Genomic DNA, 15,788 nt, shown 5'->3' with positions numbered 1-15,788 from the left:
GCCGTGTCTGTTGGAGTTAAACCTGTTGCCAGGCTCTGTAAAATAGAATACATGTAGAAAGTTGTAGGATACAGAATATAGAACCATGGAAGAGGAAAGGGAAGAAAACAAAATAGGATAGCACATAACAAATAGTGCCAAGCATCATGGTGCTGAGCTCAACCAGGGACAAGACGTGCATGGATCTGGGGAACACAGAACAAGACATTAAAGGAGGCAGAAGAATAGTGTGCAGTGGATGATGGGGGTGGAAGAGTATTAGTCTCACCAGCTAGAAACTGACTTTCCTTTCCTCCTTCACCCTTCCCAGGGATGGCACTGGAACATGTTCAAGGTATGACTCTCTTTTTTTCAATTGACATCTTAGTTTGCTATTATCCCTTATGTGAGAAACCTGAAGATGTCTCACTCGCTAGTCCATCGGGATCTGTCATCCAGGTGGCCAGGACACGGCCATCGCTATTGGATACAATTCCTTTGGGTGGACCAGTGTGGGATGTTCACCTGGATGAGGGGTCTTCGGGAGTGGAAGTGGGACACCAAAGGGTGAGATGTGGTGCCCTCTTCCTTATGACACCTTTTCCCCATTCTACCCTGTAGGATATCTAAAAACTCAACCCCCCTCTTTCTTGAAACAAACACTTTCTTACAGGCAGATTACCATGAAAGATACGGACTAACACCAGAGCCATATACCTGAAATGTCCCAACACAATGGTCAGGCAGAGTCAGGCAATTGCCAAAAATTACACACACCTGACTTCCCTTGCCTTTCCCCATAGGGATAAAAGGCAGAGCATGAAATCACACTCGGATCAAGGCCAAATGCAGGAGGAAGCAGCTGTTCTGGGACGGCAGTTCAAACGGAGGAGAAAGGCGGCAAGACCTGGAAGGACGACCAGGCGGGAATTGCCCTTGCCCTTTTCAACCCAGACCCACGGAGCTTCCGAGAAGGGAAACGTAAGACCGGGAATTGCAGCTGGCGAATGGTGCGAAGGATGCCAGCGGTACATGGAACCCTCCTGCAACGATAGGAAGGGTGGGGAGAAGCGGTTGCCATTGTGGTACTATCCTTGACTCCAGAGGCAGAAGACGCCAAAGGAGTTTGGCACAGCCGGTGAGTTGGAAAAGAACTGATAATAGACTGGACTGTGTTGGGCTCAAGGTTGGGAAGAGCAACATTGTATGAAGAAAGAAGACTAAACCACAAAGGTCTTTTTTAAGCAAAAGAGGTATCAGAGTGGTCTGCCGCAACGTAGGCACTCAATCAAAGGACTCTGACTGGCGCCCCGATCCTGAACAAGGAGAATGAGTTGAACTGAGAAATAGAAGTGGTCCTGCAGCGGGTTATGTTGAATCCCGTGCACAGTCGAAAGTCTTTATTTGTTGTAGAAACTACAAGTAGCAAGAGGCCTTAGGAGAGACCAGCGTAAGGTGTCAAATTGGTCATACGAGGGTCAAGCCAAACCCTTGTACAGTCAAAAGTCTTTGGCACATTGTGGAAGAAAAGAGAACTATGTACATGGGGCAAATGTGAACCTGACTGAGGGATGCCTGCAAATTAGGCTAAAACAGTAACCCTTGCAAATCTTTTGTGATGATAGAACTGTGTGAAGCTTGAATGGGGGCTTAAGAACTTTCTTTCGGGAACTTTCTAGAAGAACTTTCTTTCGGGAACTGTGTTAAAAAGACAATGTGAACACGACAGAGGGATGCCAGGAGAAAGCCAAGGGAGGTGAATCCTGCAAAACGAGAGAAAAAAGTAAGCTGTGTATTTTGGCAAATGTGAACCCGGCTGAGGGATGCCTGTGAATTAGGGTGAGCAGTAATACACCCGTGAACATTGTGACAAGTATGAACCCGATTGAGGGCTGTCCACAGTGAGAGGTTGGTCTGAGCCTGACTGAGGGAGGCTAACGTTGAGAGTGATTGGTCTGAGCCTGACTGAGGGAGGCTAACATTGAGAGACGGATCTTAGCCCGGCTCAGGGGGATCCAAGGGTGAAGAGTAATCACCCGACATGAAGATTAGCAGAAGGAACTTTTTTTTTGTTGTTAATGGCAAATCAGGGCCTGTGAAGCAAGAGACTTTGCATGAAAGAGACTTGGACACAGAAGGTCCTGATATTGAGAAAGTGAACTATAGCCTCGTGCTGGAGAAGCCCAAGAGTGTGCTGTGCTCCAGAGTCCCGCCTGTCCTGTGCTAAAAATGTGGGAAAAGGAGACACCGGCCTTAACATCCTGACTTATCATTTTGTGAACACTTCTTTCTTTTCTTGTGAACATTATCCCACACTCTTTTGTAGCACAGCGGTAAGGAATGGCAAGAGTTTTCTTTAGTATAGGCTCTTTTTATTTGACTAGACTGCATTTGGACGGTATTATTATTATTTGATGGTCGTAGCTTGCTCCCATCTTAGATTTAGGTTTAGATTTGACGTCTATCTCACCCATTGTACAGTTTGATAAACACCCTTGAACTGTGATCACTTGTGTCTGTCTTACTTTGATACCATGCCATTCTTACACTTACCACCCAGACCTGCTACACCATCTGTTATATGTCCCCCTTATGTTTATGTTGTCTATATGCCTTTTTGTGCACTTTGACGCCTGTGGGCTTAGGGACATTATACATTCAAATATCTATAACAATATGCTGCTCAGACAGGGTGCAACAGGAGAGGAGACGTATCCCAAAAAGGGTATTTCCCCCGAACTCTTTGGGGACAATGCAAGGAAGTGGCACAATATTCCCCCACCTATACCAAGAAGGGTATGAATAGAAATCACCCCAATCAGTAATCATAACATGTGAACAGTACTTTAGAGAACATTCATGATATACAATGATACACAATGGCAGAAGTAAACGACTGGCCAGCAATGGACATATTAGGATTTATCTATATAAATAAGTGGACAGTAAGTGCTCCACAAGCGTACTTTCAGCCTGCCACCTTCCCTACTCGCCCTAGAAGGTCCTGAAGTATTGACATTTTTCTCTCAATAGCCATTTGTTATTTTAATGGAGGCATAGCATGAAACAGAACATATGACCGTTGCCCCTTTTTCCTCTCTTGACCATGGGTGCCTCCAGCCTGCAAACTGCCTAGTTGGGATTGACATTGAATCCTTCAGTATCTTCAGTTCAACCTTGATTCGTTCTTCGGAGTCAGGGTGCTTTCCTTGTCCCTTGGCATAGGTATGCGACGGGACTCTGCAGCGACCTGTGGATTAGGGCTTCTCTGTGATCTGAGATGCGCTGTGAGAGAATGGCCTCAGCAAAGCTTAGAGCACATGCAGCCATTGATCTAGATCTCCCCTGACCTGCATTGAGTTGCTCAGGGCTATTGTATGTTATTCAAGTTCTAGGTGCTGAGGGACTTGCTTCACAGGAAGCAGTCACTTAGTTTCTATTGATCAGGGGAGGTCACAGTTTTATTCTATTGATCGGGGGAACCCACTCAGCCATTGGGTCTCTTGGTTGTGTGCCTGGATATTTCAGGAAACACAGTGAGACCCTCTGATGGGGCCCCTAGGGGACCCTCGCATATGGAAACAAGGCACAATCACCACACACAAACTGATACACCAGACACGAGGTTCAATTCCCAAAATCTAGGGTTTATTGCAAAGCAAATAGTCTCAGTTGGCCAACTGGGTCTCACGTCCCGCAACATGTGTCTCCAGACCCCGTGGAATGCAAGAGAGCGAGCATTCTACAACAGTTACATATATACAAAATGAACATCTTATTATCAGTAATGACATATTCAATACCGCCCATAATGTACTTCCTTTGAAATGGATTTGATGATTGACAATTGTGACGAATATGACACCTTCAGACATTCATTTAGCAACAGTTTGCAATTTGCAGACTTGCAGACACGATTCTTTGTTTTAGCGAACAGACTGCTCTTGTTCTTAGAAGCAAGCTGCATGCAGGGGAGAGACACATTCCAGGACTCACTATCTTCTAGTTTCTATTCATGTCCTAGGGGTCAGCTCGCTCTACAGGGCTCAATGAAGGGGGGCCATAAAAGGGAGCATAATTCAAGCCATTTATTGTTCATTTCTACCGTTTCTACCGCATCAGCGAGACTAGCTGGCACTTGCGTAGTGATTAAATGCCTTGTTGCTTACTTCCAAGGACTTGTGAGGGAGGGGGCCGGGCATTGCTGTCTGGGTTGCCTGCGTTGTGTTTCAACATGTATCTTGTGGCCTTGCTTTATGCATGAGCAATAATGGAATAATGGAATAGAATACGCTTACAGCAAAGCAGTTTGAACAGAAAGCAAAAAGTGAAAATTAGTCAAAATAGCAAATTCTATTCCTACAAAATGGACACTCTCTGGTCATGCTTATGAGTCTGTATTAATAAATGCTGAACATTTGAGGCATTTGGTTTCCGGCCAACAAAATACATCGCCTACATTATGGGAGGGTAATTTCTGGACTCACAAACCCTCCTTTTGGCCGTAACCCAAGCACATCATCCAAACATTGCATCTTCTTCTGACCAGGTATCTGATTCCGAGCTTTGCATACTACTATTCTCATCATCATTGTCATCAATATTCATTAACATTAATTCTTTCACTGTCTTCATTTCATGATTCATTTTAGTATCAACTCTGAGAGTTTTATTCTGTGGTACTATATGTACGCACTCCTCACTTATTTCAGTGCAAATTATTGGTAAACAGTTTATGCAACAACAACAGGTCATAAATATTCCGAGCACTGCTACTAGGATTGCAACTAATTTCCATCCCCACGAGCGTAATATTTCCCAGAACCAGGAGCTTATGTTCAATTCCCAACTACCTTCTGGGGGATGGAGGTCGGAACTCAGAACGTGCAATTTTTTTTATCGCCTCAAAAATCGTAGGCGCGGAGTCACTTACAAATAAGCAACATGATGATCCCACAATTTGACAAACTCCCCCACGATCAGCCAAAATTATGTCAAGAGCCATCCTATTTTGGAGTGTCATCAACCTAATCCCTTTTTCCTCCAACGTCATGTTATATAATATATCCATTGTCCCATTTATCGTTTGCTCTAATATTCCAGGTTCCAGGCTCTTTAAGTTCACTTCATGTAAGTTTATTTCCAGCTTCATGGTTACAGTTCCACATGAAGACATTAAGGACATTAGCTAAGACAAACACCGGCTCCCATCACCCAGGGCCAGCCAGCTGTAACTGCCACAACACAGAACACTAACTCAGAACATTCCCTCATCCACTCATAAACATTCCACGTGACATCACAAGCTGCCTAACTGCAGACAGGCACAATACAACACACTTCCCTCCTTTAATCAACCATATATACACAGAACAAGTCACATACCAGAATGACACAACTACCACCTTCCAAGATACACGCACACATGCCACTAAACTAGTAGACAGACACTTCCATGGCCGAACCCAGCCATCAAAACATCACAACCTGACAAACTACATTCCATGTACAAATAACAAAATTACTGACATCCATCTGCCTGTTCCTGCCACAAACAAGCAACTGGACTCTCACCCCAGGACCTGGACAACCCTGAAACTGGGCTACTTCACCTACATTCCTGAACAACCACAAAACTGCTTCACCTCCTACCACCTGCCCCCGTCTAAAACAACGCAGGTGTCCAGGCTGCCACCCTGGAACCCCAGCAGGCCTCTGGACTGCCACTCTAGAGAACTGAGACCTCAAAGCCTCCCAAAAAGACAACCACAACCTCACTACAACAGGGATTCCACCAAAAGGAAACATGCAACATCACTTAGATCACAAACACCCATGGTCTTAACACCATACACATTACACCAGACCAGGATGTACAAGCCCACAAACACATTGGGAGCAGTGGTCACGCTCTCCCAATGCCAACATCAATGATTGGTGAAAACTAAATGGTCTTTTTAGCAAGGAAAAACATCCTGTTAAACCCATGGATACGAGATCCACAATAAATACCACAAGTAACATAGAAAACAATTTACTCATCATCTCGGGACATACCACTCTCAATACCAACGGGTCATTACCAGGTGTCCCCAGCTACCACTTTACCACCAGCTACCTACTGTCCACTGTGCTGAGAAGGATAGAAACCCTAGAGAAGGCGCTACCTACCCTTAAAACAACCACATCGTTGTTCAACCTTTATCCGAAACGGGGAAAACTTCATAAACCAAACCTATCTCCAACTTAGAAGAAAATATCCTCCTGTAATAAAAAGAGCATGGGCCCTACCCCGCTCTGAAACTACACCCTGGCAGTTCAACTTTTACCAATAACCTAACATGAGTACGTATCTTCATGTAAACTTCATGGCACCATACATCATTGTCCAAACCATACCAAGCACACATTATCCAAGAATTAACTCACATGTCTAAAAACAGAACAACACGCATAACCCATGCTAACTGTGAGTTCAATCTGTTACCAAACTCTCACTGACTCTCTCCCCATCCAGATACAGATATTGCATATTATATACAATATTATAAGAGTCAGATTCATAACATGCATTCTAAAACAATAAAATGCATTACCCATATTTTGCTATAAATGAAGCAAAACACCAAACCCAAAACCTGTATGAACCTAAAGGTTGATAGCCATTACTAGGCTCCATCACAACCTTAATGTCCATAGCGATTAGAGCTCGAAATAAATCCCTACCAGTCCATGTTGCTTCATGCAACTCTAAATGCTGCAAATCCTACAAAAAAACATTAGTTTTATCCATCACATAGAAACATATTGATATGTGCATGCTTTACACCAACACAATAACACCTTTTTGCGAGCAGAAGTCCATGTGCGAGGTTGCTCACCACTCCAAACCTACAATTCCTCAAAAAGGTTAAGTCTATCGCACAAACGCACAACTCGACCCCATAAACTGGTATCAAACTTATAATTTCTCAAGAAATTATGCCGAATATCCAAAAACGAGTCTCCATATAAATTACCATACCACTCAGTATGTAAGAGATCACGAAAATGACATCCACAACTCCATACCAAAATGTCGCAACAGTATTCTTTTTACATTCCACTGCAGATATCACCAGTTTAATTAAGACTACATTCTATATACCCATCCATGCCCTCCATAATGACATTGCCTGCAGAAGTCACCTTAATTGCTGGCCGCTACTCGACGTCTCACTAGTTGAGATGGAGCGGCATGGCTTCATCACATTGCCGCCTCCTTTCCTGAGGCAAAGGCAACTCTGATCGTCCACATCTCTGCCATGCCGTTTATAGCACATGCGTTTAGATCCTACAAGACCTTATGTTCTCAGTGGGCTCGGCTCCAAACCTCTGTGAGCCGAGAACTCCTCCTCAACTCACGACAACACGACAACTCCAAAATGCTTGACGCAATCTGCCTTGGAGACGAAGCCAATACCAATGCCACGCAAAAATCTTTCACATGAAACCGCACCCAATGCGACATCATTGCTAACGACATCACGTTTACGGAGACAACATTATCCAGATTCTCCGGCTCAGGGATTGGGTGCCCAAGAGTTCCTGATCATGTGCAGCACGCAGGATCCCTTACTTTAACCAGGAAGTTATATGTCACTCCATTGCATCATAGGCCACCCCAGCTTCCATGGAACAACTAGGGACGGCATTTACATAACACGCCAGTAGAACGTTAACAGAAAAGCGTTCCCATCCTTCGCCAACTCCCCAGTCTTCAGTGTGATGTCATCAGTCACAAACACGCTGTGGAGCCGTGCATAACTCCCACTGACAAACAATCAGGGTGCCTTGTACCGGCATGGAAATCTTCACCACATATTACCGAGCGACCCAAAATCTGATTTTCTTGTGTGCTAGAGGCAAAACCAGCAAACCCTACGGTGCCACTGTCTTCTTCACGAGCTGTGGGAAACGTTCAAACAACAGCTTAACGTCTCCAATTGACCGATGGGTTAGCTCCCCCTTCCAGAGCTCAGGCCCAGCTTTTCAGGCTTTAGTCCAAGAGCGCTTCCCATGTGAGGACCCTTAAAATTCATAACCTCCAGCAGGTTCCCACCTCCTGATGGCTTCCTGTTATGGGAGCTTCAGACTCCTTCTTGGACATAGGTCAAAAGGGCACATTCTTGCAAATGTTATGGGGGCCAACTCTTTGACTGGCCCCTGTTCATCAGCTCTCCATCCTATTGCTAGTTGCTGGTCCCTCTTATGCTGGGGCTCCTTCCCTGTTCCTGCCCCCTGCGCCCTGTGGAGGGATAACTGGGCTTCTCCCTGACGGGCCCCAGCCTGTCCAACAGCTATGGGAGCTGGTCCCAATGACAATGGGGCTTTCTCCCTCCATGCGCCCTGGGTGATGGGACTTACAGTTTCTGGGGGCGGTGTTGTCCTTCTCCAGTAGCTTGTCCTTCCTGCACCCCTCGCAGCAGGGTCCTCAGTCCTTCAGCTTGTGGCACGTAGGTTACCAGAGACCGACTCATCGCCATTATTAAAAAGCAGGTTCCAGGTGCTTTAAGTTCGCTTCATGTAAGTTTATTTCCAGCTTAATGGTTACAGTTCCACATGAAGACATTAAGGACATTAGCTAAGACAAACACCGGCTCCCATCACCCAGGGCCAGCCAGCTGTAACTGCCACAACACAGAACACTAACTCAGAACATTCCCTCATCCACTCATAAACATTCCACGTGACATCACAAGCTGCCTCACTTCAGACAGGCACAATACAACAATTCTGGACAATTGTCTTATATTATAGGAGTTTATTGCTTGGCCCCAAAGTGGTATGAAATATTTTGCTATGTCTTCTGCAATTAATCCCCCTTCCTTATCTCGTTGTGGTCTTGATCTAGATAGTTTGGCTAAATCTGCTGTTATTGAAAGAAAGACCCCCGGGAACAAAATCTCCAAGTAACAAGTACCTCCCCGATTTCTAAGCAACCAGGGATAAGCTTTTTCTCCACATATAAAATAGACAGGGTCACCTGCATACACTGGTTCTTCCTCTCTGTCAAGGAACGCTATATTCATATATCTAGTGGATGTCCCTACTGAATAGGAGCCTTTCTTTTTTAAGCAAAATGGAACAGAGCGTGGATTGTAATTTACTGTGGCCCTCATTACGACCCTGGCGGAAAGTAACTGACATGACCGCCATAGCGTAAATAGCGTTTCCGCCATTGCACGATGGAGTAAAGTGCGGCTAATTATGACCCATCGGGCACGAGCATTACGCCATGGCGGAAGTGCAAAGTCCGCGATGGCGGAAATGACCCCAAAACGCCCCTTACCGCCGTCGTACGCCGCCCTAGGTGCAATTCCGCCACCCATCTTAGCGGTCACCGTAATGAGCGGTCAGCGCAAATTACGGTCACCGTAAATATACGGAAACGGAAGTAAAAACATGGGGCCGGAACGGGAAACCGCACGCCGTACACCTATAAAACAGAATCCCCACACAACCATTAAAAATCCGACCCTGAGACACATCCCAACCCGTCAGCCACCCCAGTCAAAAAAATAAATATGGGAAAAGTTGCTAAAAAAGCGTGCGATCGCAAGCGGCAGGTCCACTTCTCCCATGAGGAACTCACCGTGCTCACAGAGACCCTCCAGGACAATGCTGCCGTCGTCTTCTCGACGCAAATGACCAGGACGGCACTTGCGAACAAGAAGGCCATATGGGCCCTGGTGGCACAGCGGGTAAGTGCGGTGGGGACCGCACCCCGCAACCCACAGCAATGCAGAAAGCGATGGGACGACTTGCGGATACGCGTCCGGAGCATACTTTCTGCCAACCGAAACATTGCCACAGCTACCGGGGGAGGATCGGAATCACCCATCAAGTTGACCCCCTGGGAAGAAATCTGTGCCTCCAACATTGGAATGGAGAGCATAGAGGGAGTCGGAGGGATGGAGAAAGGAGTGCAGACATCCGAAGAATCAGGTAGGTGGCCCAAATAAAACAATGCTAAATCCACAATGTCCAATCATGTGAAGTACCATGTGTCCCCATAGTGCAATAGAAACACATGTCCAGGAGAACGTCCACATACATTGCCATGATAGCGCCCTTTAAATGTCAGATTAAATACATAAATAAGTAGAAATCCTAAAAACACCCTCCACATGTGCAGCATGCACACCCTAACTGCAGGCTGCAAAACAACTGCATCCTCAATCCACACAAAAATGAGACCACCTCCAAGGCCCTGACCCAAATCACCCTCAGGTACCACCCCAATGCATGTGATACATTGCCATTCCAATTTCCACAGACCCATAAATAACGCTCGCCCTCCTTTACTCCACCACAGGGTCCGATTCAAACGACGAGCTTCAGGACACCCCTACCAGCACACCTGCAAAGAGGGCCAAGACCAACGGCCAAAGACCCTCCACCTCAGCTGCACGGATCAAGACACGGCAGCAGCACAAATCAAGTGGCATCACACTGGAGGGGACTTCAACAGGCACCCCAGCAGCCAGCATGTCCACAACAGCAGCACCACAGGTCCCCCCCAATGGATGCCACAGAAGGCACTGCTTCTGGTGGCAGCAGCACCATAGGTGACACTGCTTACATGCCAGCATGCTCCGACACAGAAAACGGTGCTGTCGACGTAGGACCCATCCATGACCTGTCTCAATCCCCCTGTTTGTTTCATCCCGTACACCATGAGGAAACCACGCAGGGGCACCCACAAGACGACGACTGGCCAACCCCCACAAGGCCTGTGGCAAGGCAACATGAGGTGATCAGCCCCTCTGTGACACCACCGCAAATGGGCATGGCCCAGCAGAGGCAACAGTCCCTCGAGCAGATGATTGTGCAACAGCAGCAACTGGCCACGCTCCTCAAGGAGCATGCTGCTGAATGTGGGGGTTCTAAGGCAGCCATTGAAACATCTACTGAGACACTTAGGGCAGAAATGGAGCGAAGTACCGAGACACTAAGGGCACAAATGGAGGGAAGCACCGAGAGCCTGAGGGGACAAATGGAGAGAAGCACCGAGAGCCTGAGGGGGGAACTGCATGCGACGTCCAAAGACGTATGTGGTGAACTTGCCGCTGTGCGCCGTGTGCTCACTGAGCTCACACAAACCCTTAGGGACATGCATGGACGTGAGCAGGCAGAGACATCATCTGTTGCAAGTTCCGTCCAAGGCAGCCCCCAACGTAGATCTGGGAGGAACCTGCGCTCCACAGGCAGGGGTGCCCCTGATACTCGTAGAGGGGGCTTGCAATAGCGTCTACCCACTGACAATGAGCATCTTTGGACACTGGTGTTCGGGGGGGAGGTAGGAGGGTGGAGGGGGTGTGTTGGGCTTTTTTGGGTGGCGGGTCGATTGGGTGTGTAATATCATTTCACATTTGCTATACAATTATTCAAAATCATCCAATGAGATGTGTGGACATTGATCTTTGTGTACGAGGCCATTCTTGGCGTACAGTCCACATTGTGCATGTTCCAGACACACACAGTGCCACAAGTCCTGTGTCCATGTAACAGCCACCAGGCGTGAGTGCTAGAAGCATGCATCTATGATATTCTGACGAATTTCACGGGCCTCCTGTGCCTCGCGGACTCCTTGAGGTGCTGCCACATCCCCACCCTCATCATGACCATCTTCAGGTGCTTGCAGTTCTGCGTCAGGGGGCATGGGCACATTTCTACGTACGCACATGTTGTGTAGCATGCCACATGCCATGACCATCTTTGCAACCTTCTCATGGCGGTACAGGAGTGCCCCGCCAGACCTGCTGAGGCAGCGGAAACGAGCCTTCAGTAGGCCGAATGCCTGTTCTATGACTACACGGGTACGTGAGTGGGCATGGTTGTAGTCCTCCTCTTGCTGGTTCTGTGGGTTCCGGATTGGTGTAAGGAGCCATCTCTTCAGTGGATACCCGGCATCACCTGTATGTGGACAAGAAAGGATGTTTGTGGAATGACATTGCTACGTACGCATCCCCCCCCCTCCCTGCCAGGTCATTGACGCATCACCTACCCCACATTCTCATGCATTAAATGAGACTCACCGAGTAGCCAGGAGCGGTGCCCTGCGTGTCGCTCCATGTAGCGTGGTATTGTAGAGTTCCTCAAGACCATAGAATCATGGGTTGATCCTGGAAATCGGGCACAACAATGTGTAAAGATCCTGTTGGAGTCACACACCATTTGTACATTGATAGAATGATATTGTTTCCGGTTGCGGTACTGGACCTCCATGGCATGTGGGACAACCAATTCCACATGGGTGCAGTCGATGGCACCAATGCAACCCGGTATGCCGCCAAGTGCATGGAATCCCACTTTTGTGTTTGTAATCTCCTGCTCCGAGCGTGGTAAAGAGATGTGGTCGTCTGTGTGCTTCAGGAGGGCATCAAGCACTTGGAATAGTGTCCGTGACAATAGTGGCTGTGAAATGCCATGCAACTGTCCGACTGTGTGCTGGTAGGTGCCTGTGGCCAGGAAGTGGAGTACAGACACCACTTTCAGTAGGGGTGGGATGGCGGTTGGGCTATCTATCATGCTGACAAGGTCAGCGTGTGTCATGTTGACAATGGCGGTTATGGTGTCCCGGTCCAAACGGTAGAGGGTGTGGATATGCTCAGCAGTGAGGTTGAACGGATTAGCTCGGAGGCGTGGGATTGCGGGCTGCCTGCGTGGTGGTAGTGGCTGTGCTGGTGGGCCCTGCTGCCCCTGCCTTGGCCTCCTCCTCCTCCTCCTGCGTCTCCTCTGTGCGGCTGGTTGTTGTAGTTGTTGGTGTTCGTCTTCTTCTTGAAGTTGGAGTACTTGCAGTGCTATCAGGTCCCCCAGGCCCAACATCGCTAGTCCTGCCAGTAGCATTTTGGAGTGGGTGTGGTTGTGGGAGGGGGTTGGGTGTGCAATTTATGTGTTTTCAGGCTGTATAGCCTCCACCTGTGGTGATTCATTCCACCTTTGCCAGCTGCAATTACTTTTGTGCTAGCACGTCCCGCACACAACGCTGCAATTTGACGCATGGCATCTTGCAATTGCAATCATGCATTTAATCCCGATGGCAGTGAAATGTTGGTTTATCTGTTAATTCTGCTATGGTCCCATTGTTTCACATACTATATTTGCAGTCGCGAGCAAACTTGTGAAGGGTCAGTGGAATGTAGTACTCGATCAACGGTGGACCCTCATGCAGCACTGTGCCGACGTTCACCGACGGGCGGGGAGTCCCATTAGTGATTGAAGCCAGTTACCATTTTCACACACAGCCGCACTACATAGATGTATTAGTGAATTCAAGCGTTCACAGATGCCTTTTCGACGTGATGTTGCAAATGAGGAATTCGAAGGACAGCGCTTTTGGTTTTGAACTGGCGGCGAGGAGACGCCCACAGGTCTGACTGGAAATATAACGTTCTATTGTTGAATGTCCTTGGGACAGGGCCCATGACGAGAATGTAATGATTGATATGAATTGAATGGGATGCGCAATAGCGTAGTGGACGATAAGGCAGGACGTTCCCAAATACATGTTACTTCACTACACTAGAAATCCGGGCAGGAGCACAGTGGATTTTGCAGACTGCATTACGCACAGACTCAATGGAAATTTCAAATGTCATGTGAGTGAATATTCAGCCATTTTTATACCGAGATGAGGGAATGATGAATGGATGCATGGACAGATGATTTAATTGAGAGTTTGCCATGTACATGGCTTTTTGGAATCTATCCCCTTCCCCTGCGCTATGTGAAGCAAAGCTGCCATAGTGGGACCATCGTCTATCTGCCCTTGTTGAACCCTCCCTGTCTCGACGCGCCTTCAGACACTTGTGTCTATACACGTAACTAATCCCATCTGATGGATTCAGTTTTAACAGACGCATGCACACAAAACACTCGTTTGTAATAGTGTATTCACCTCGATTTATATCGTTATGATTCGCTAGTGCTTTTTGGGTGAAATTAATCCTTTTGAGTGGGCTAGCATGCATATGGCTGTAGATTTACAGGGTAATTCATAGAATTTCGCAGAAAAGTGTCGCAAGCGGCTGGCGCAGAGTGTCCGCTGCGATTGACTGCGCCAGGCACGTGCGCTAAAACCGATTTCCGCGCACAGCGTATTCATGGATTTTAGGCTCCCAAACCAGCCGTGGCGCAGAGTATCGCAGCGACCCTGCAGCAGCGCCAGTAACGCCCCCAAGAACGCCCTCGCGCAAGGAAAAGCCATCAAAATCGCTAAATCATCGCAAAGGGCTGCGCTAACCCTGGACCAGTTTACAGGGCTGCCAAACAAGGAACGCAAAGCGGGTAACATGCATATCAGGGGTACGCGTGAAGTTATACACGCGATTAGCCAGGGTACGTGTATTACAGGGGTACGCGGGAAGTTTGACACGCGATTGGCCAGGGTACGTGTATTACAGGGGTATGCGGGAAGTTTAACATGCGATTAGCCAGGGTACGTGTATTACAGGGGTACGCGGGAAGTTTAACACGCGATTAGCCAGGGTACCTGTATTACAGGGGTACGCGGGAAGTTTAACACGCGATTGGCCAGGGTACGTGTATTACAGGGGTATGCGGGAAGTTTAACACGCAATTGGCCAGGGTACGTGTATTACAGGGGTATGCGGGAAGTTTTACATGCGATTAGCCAGGGTACGTGTATTACAGGGGTACGCGGGAAGTTGAACACGAGATTGCCCAGGGTACGTGTATTACAGGGGTAGGCGGGAAGTTTCACACGCGATTAGCCAGGGCACGTGTATCACAGGGGTACGGGGGAATTATCACATGCGATTTGGCTGTGTACGTGTATTACAGGGGTACACGGGAAGTTTTACACGCGATTCGGCTGGGTACGTGTATTACAGGGATGCGATTTGGCCAGGTACGTGTATTACAGGGGTGCGCAGGAATTATCACACGCGATTTGGCTGGGTACGTGTATTACAGGGGTGCGTGGGAATCATCACACGCGATTTGGCTGGGTACGTGTATTACAGGGGTGCGTGGGAAGTCACACGCGATTAGGCTGGGTGGGTCCTCACAGGTGTTCCCTGTACACCCTCCACGGCCCCTGCAGGCAGCCTACAAAACAGGGGACTACCCTGCACACCTGCTCATGTCCCCCTGCACCCCCACCCCCCAGCAGTGCAGGGGCAGCCTCCACCAGGCCCCCACCCATGCCTCCCACCACCCCCAACCCCCAGCAGTGCAGGGGCAGCCTCCACCAGGCCCCCACCCATGTCTCCCACCACCCCCACCCTCCCGCCACCAGGGGCAGCCTCCACCAGGCCCCCACCCATGCCTCCCACCACCCCCACCCCCCCGCCACCAGGGGCAGCCTCCACCAGGCCCCCACCCATGTCTCCCACCACCCCCACCCCCCCGCCACCAGGGGCAGCCTCCACCAGGCCCCCACCCATGCCTCCCACCACCCCCAACCCCCAGCAGTGCAGGGGCAGCCTCCACCAGGCCCCCACCCATGTCTCCCACCACCCCCACCCTCCCGCCACCAGGGGCAGCCTCCACCAGGCCCCCACCCATGTCTCCCACCAGCCCCACCCCCCCCGCCACCAGGGGCAGCCTCCACCAGGCCCCCACCCATGCCTCCCACCACCCCCAACCCCCAGCAGTGCAGGGGCAGCCTCCACCAGGCCCCCACCCATGTCTCCCACCACCCCCACCCTCCCGCCACCAGGGGCAGCCTCCACCAGGCCCCCACCCATGCCTCCCACCACCCCCAACCCCCAGCAGTGCAGGGGCAGCCTCCACCAGGCCCC

The sequence above is a fragment of the Ambystoma mexicanum genome, chromosome 4p, assembly GCF_040938575.1.
Source record: "Ambystoma mexicanum isolate Mex_15411 chromosome 4p, UKY_AmexF1_1, whole genome shotgun sequence".
NCBI lineage: Eukaryota > Metazoa > Chordata > Amphibia > Caudata > Ambystomatidae > Ambystoma > Ambystoma mexicanum.
This window is presented reverse-complemented; position numbering follows the sequence as displayed.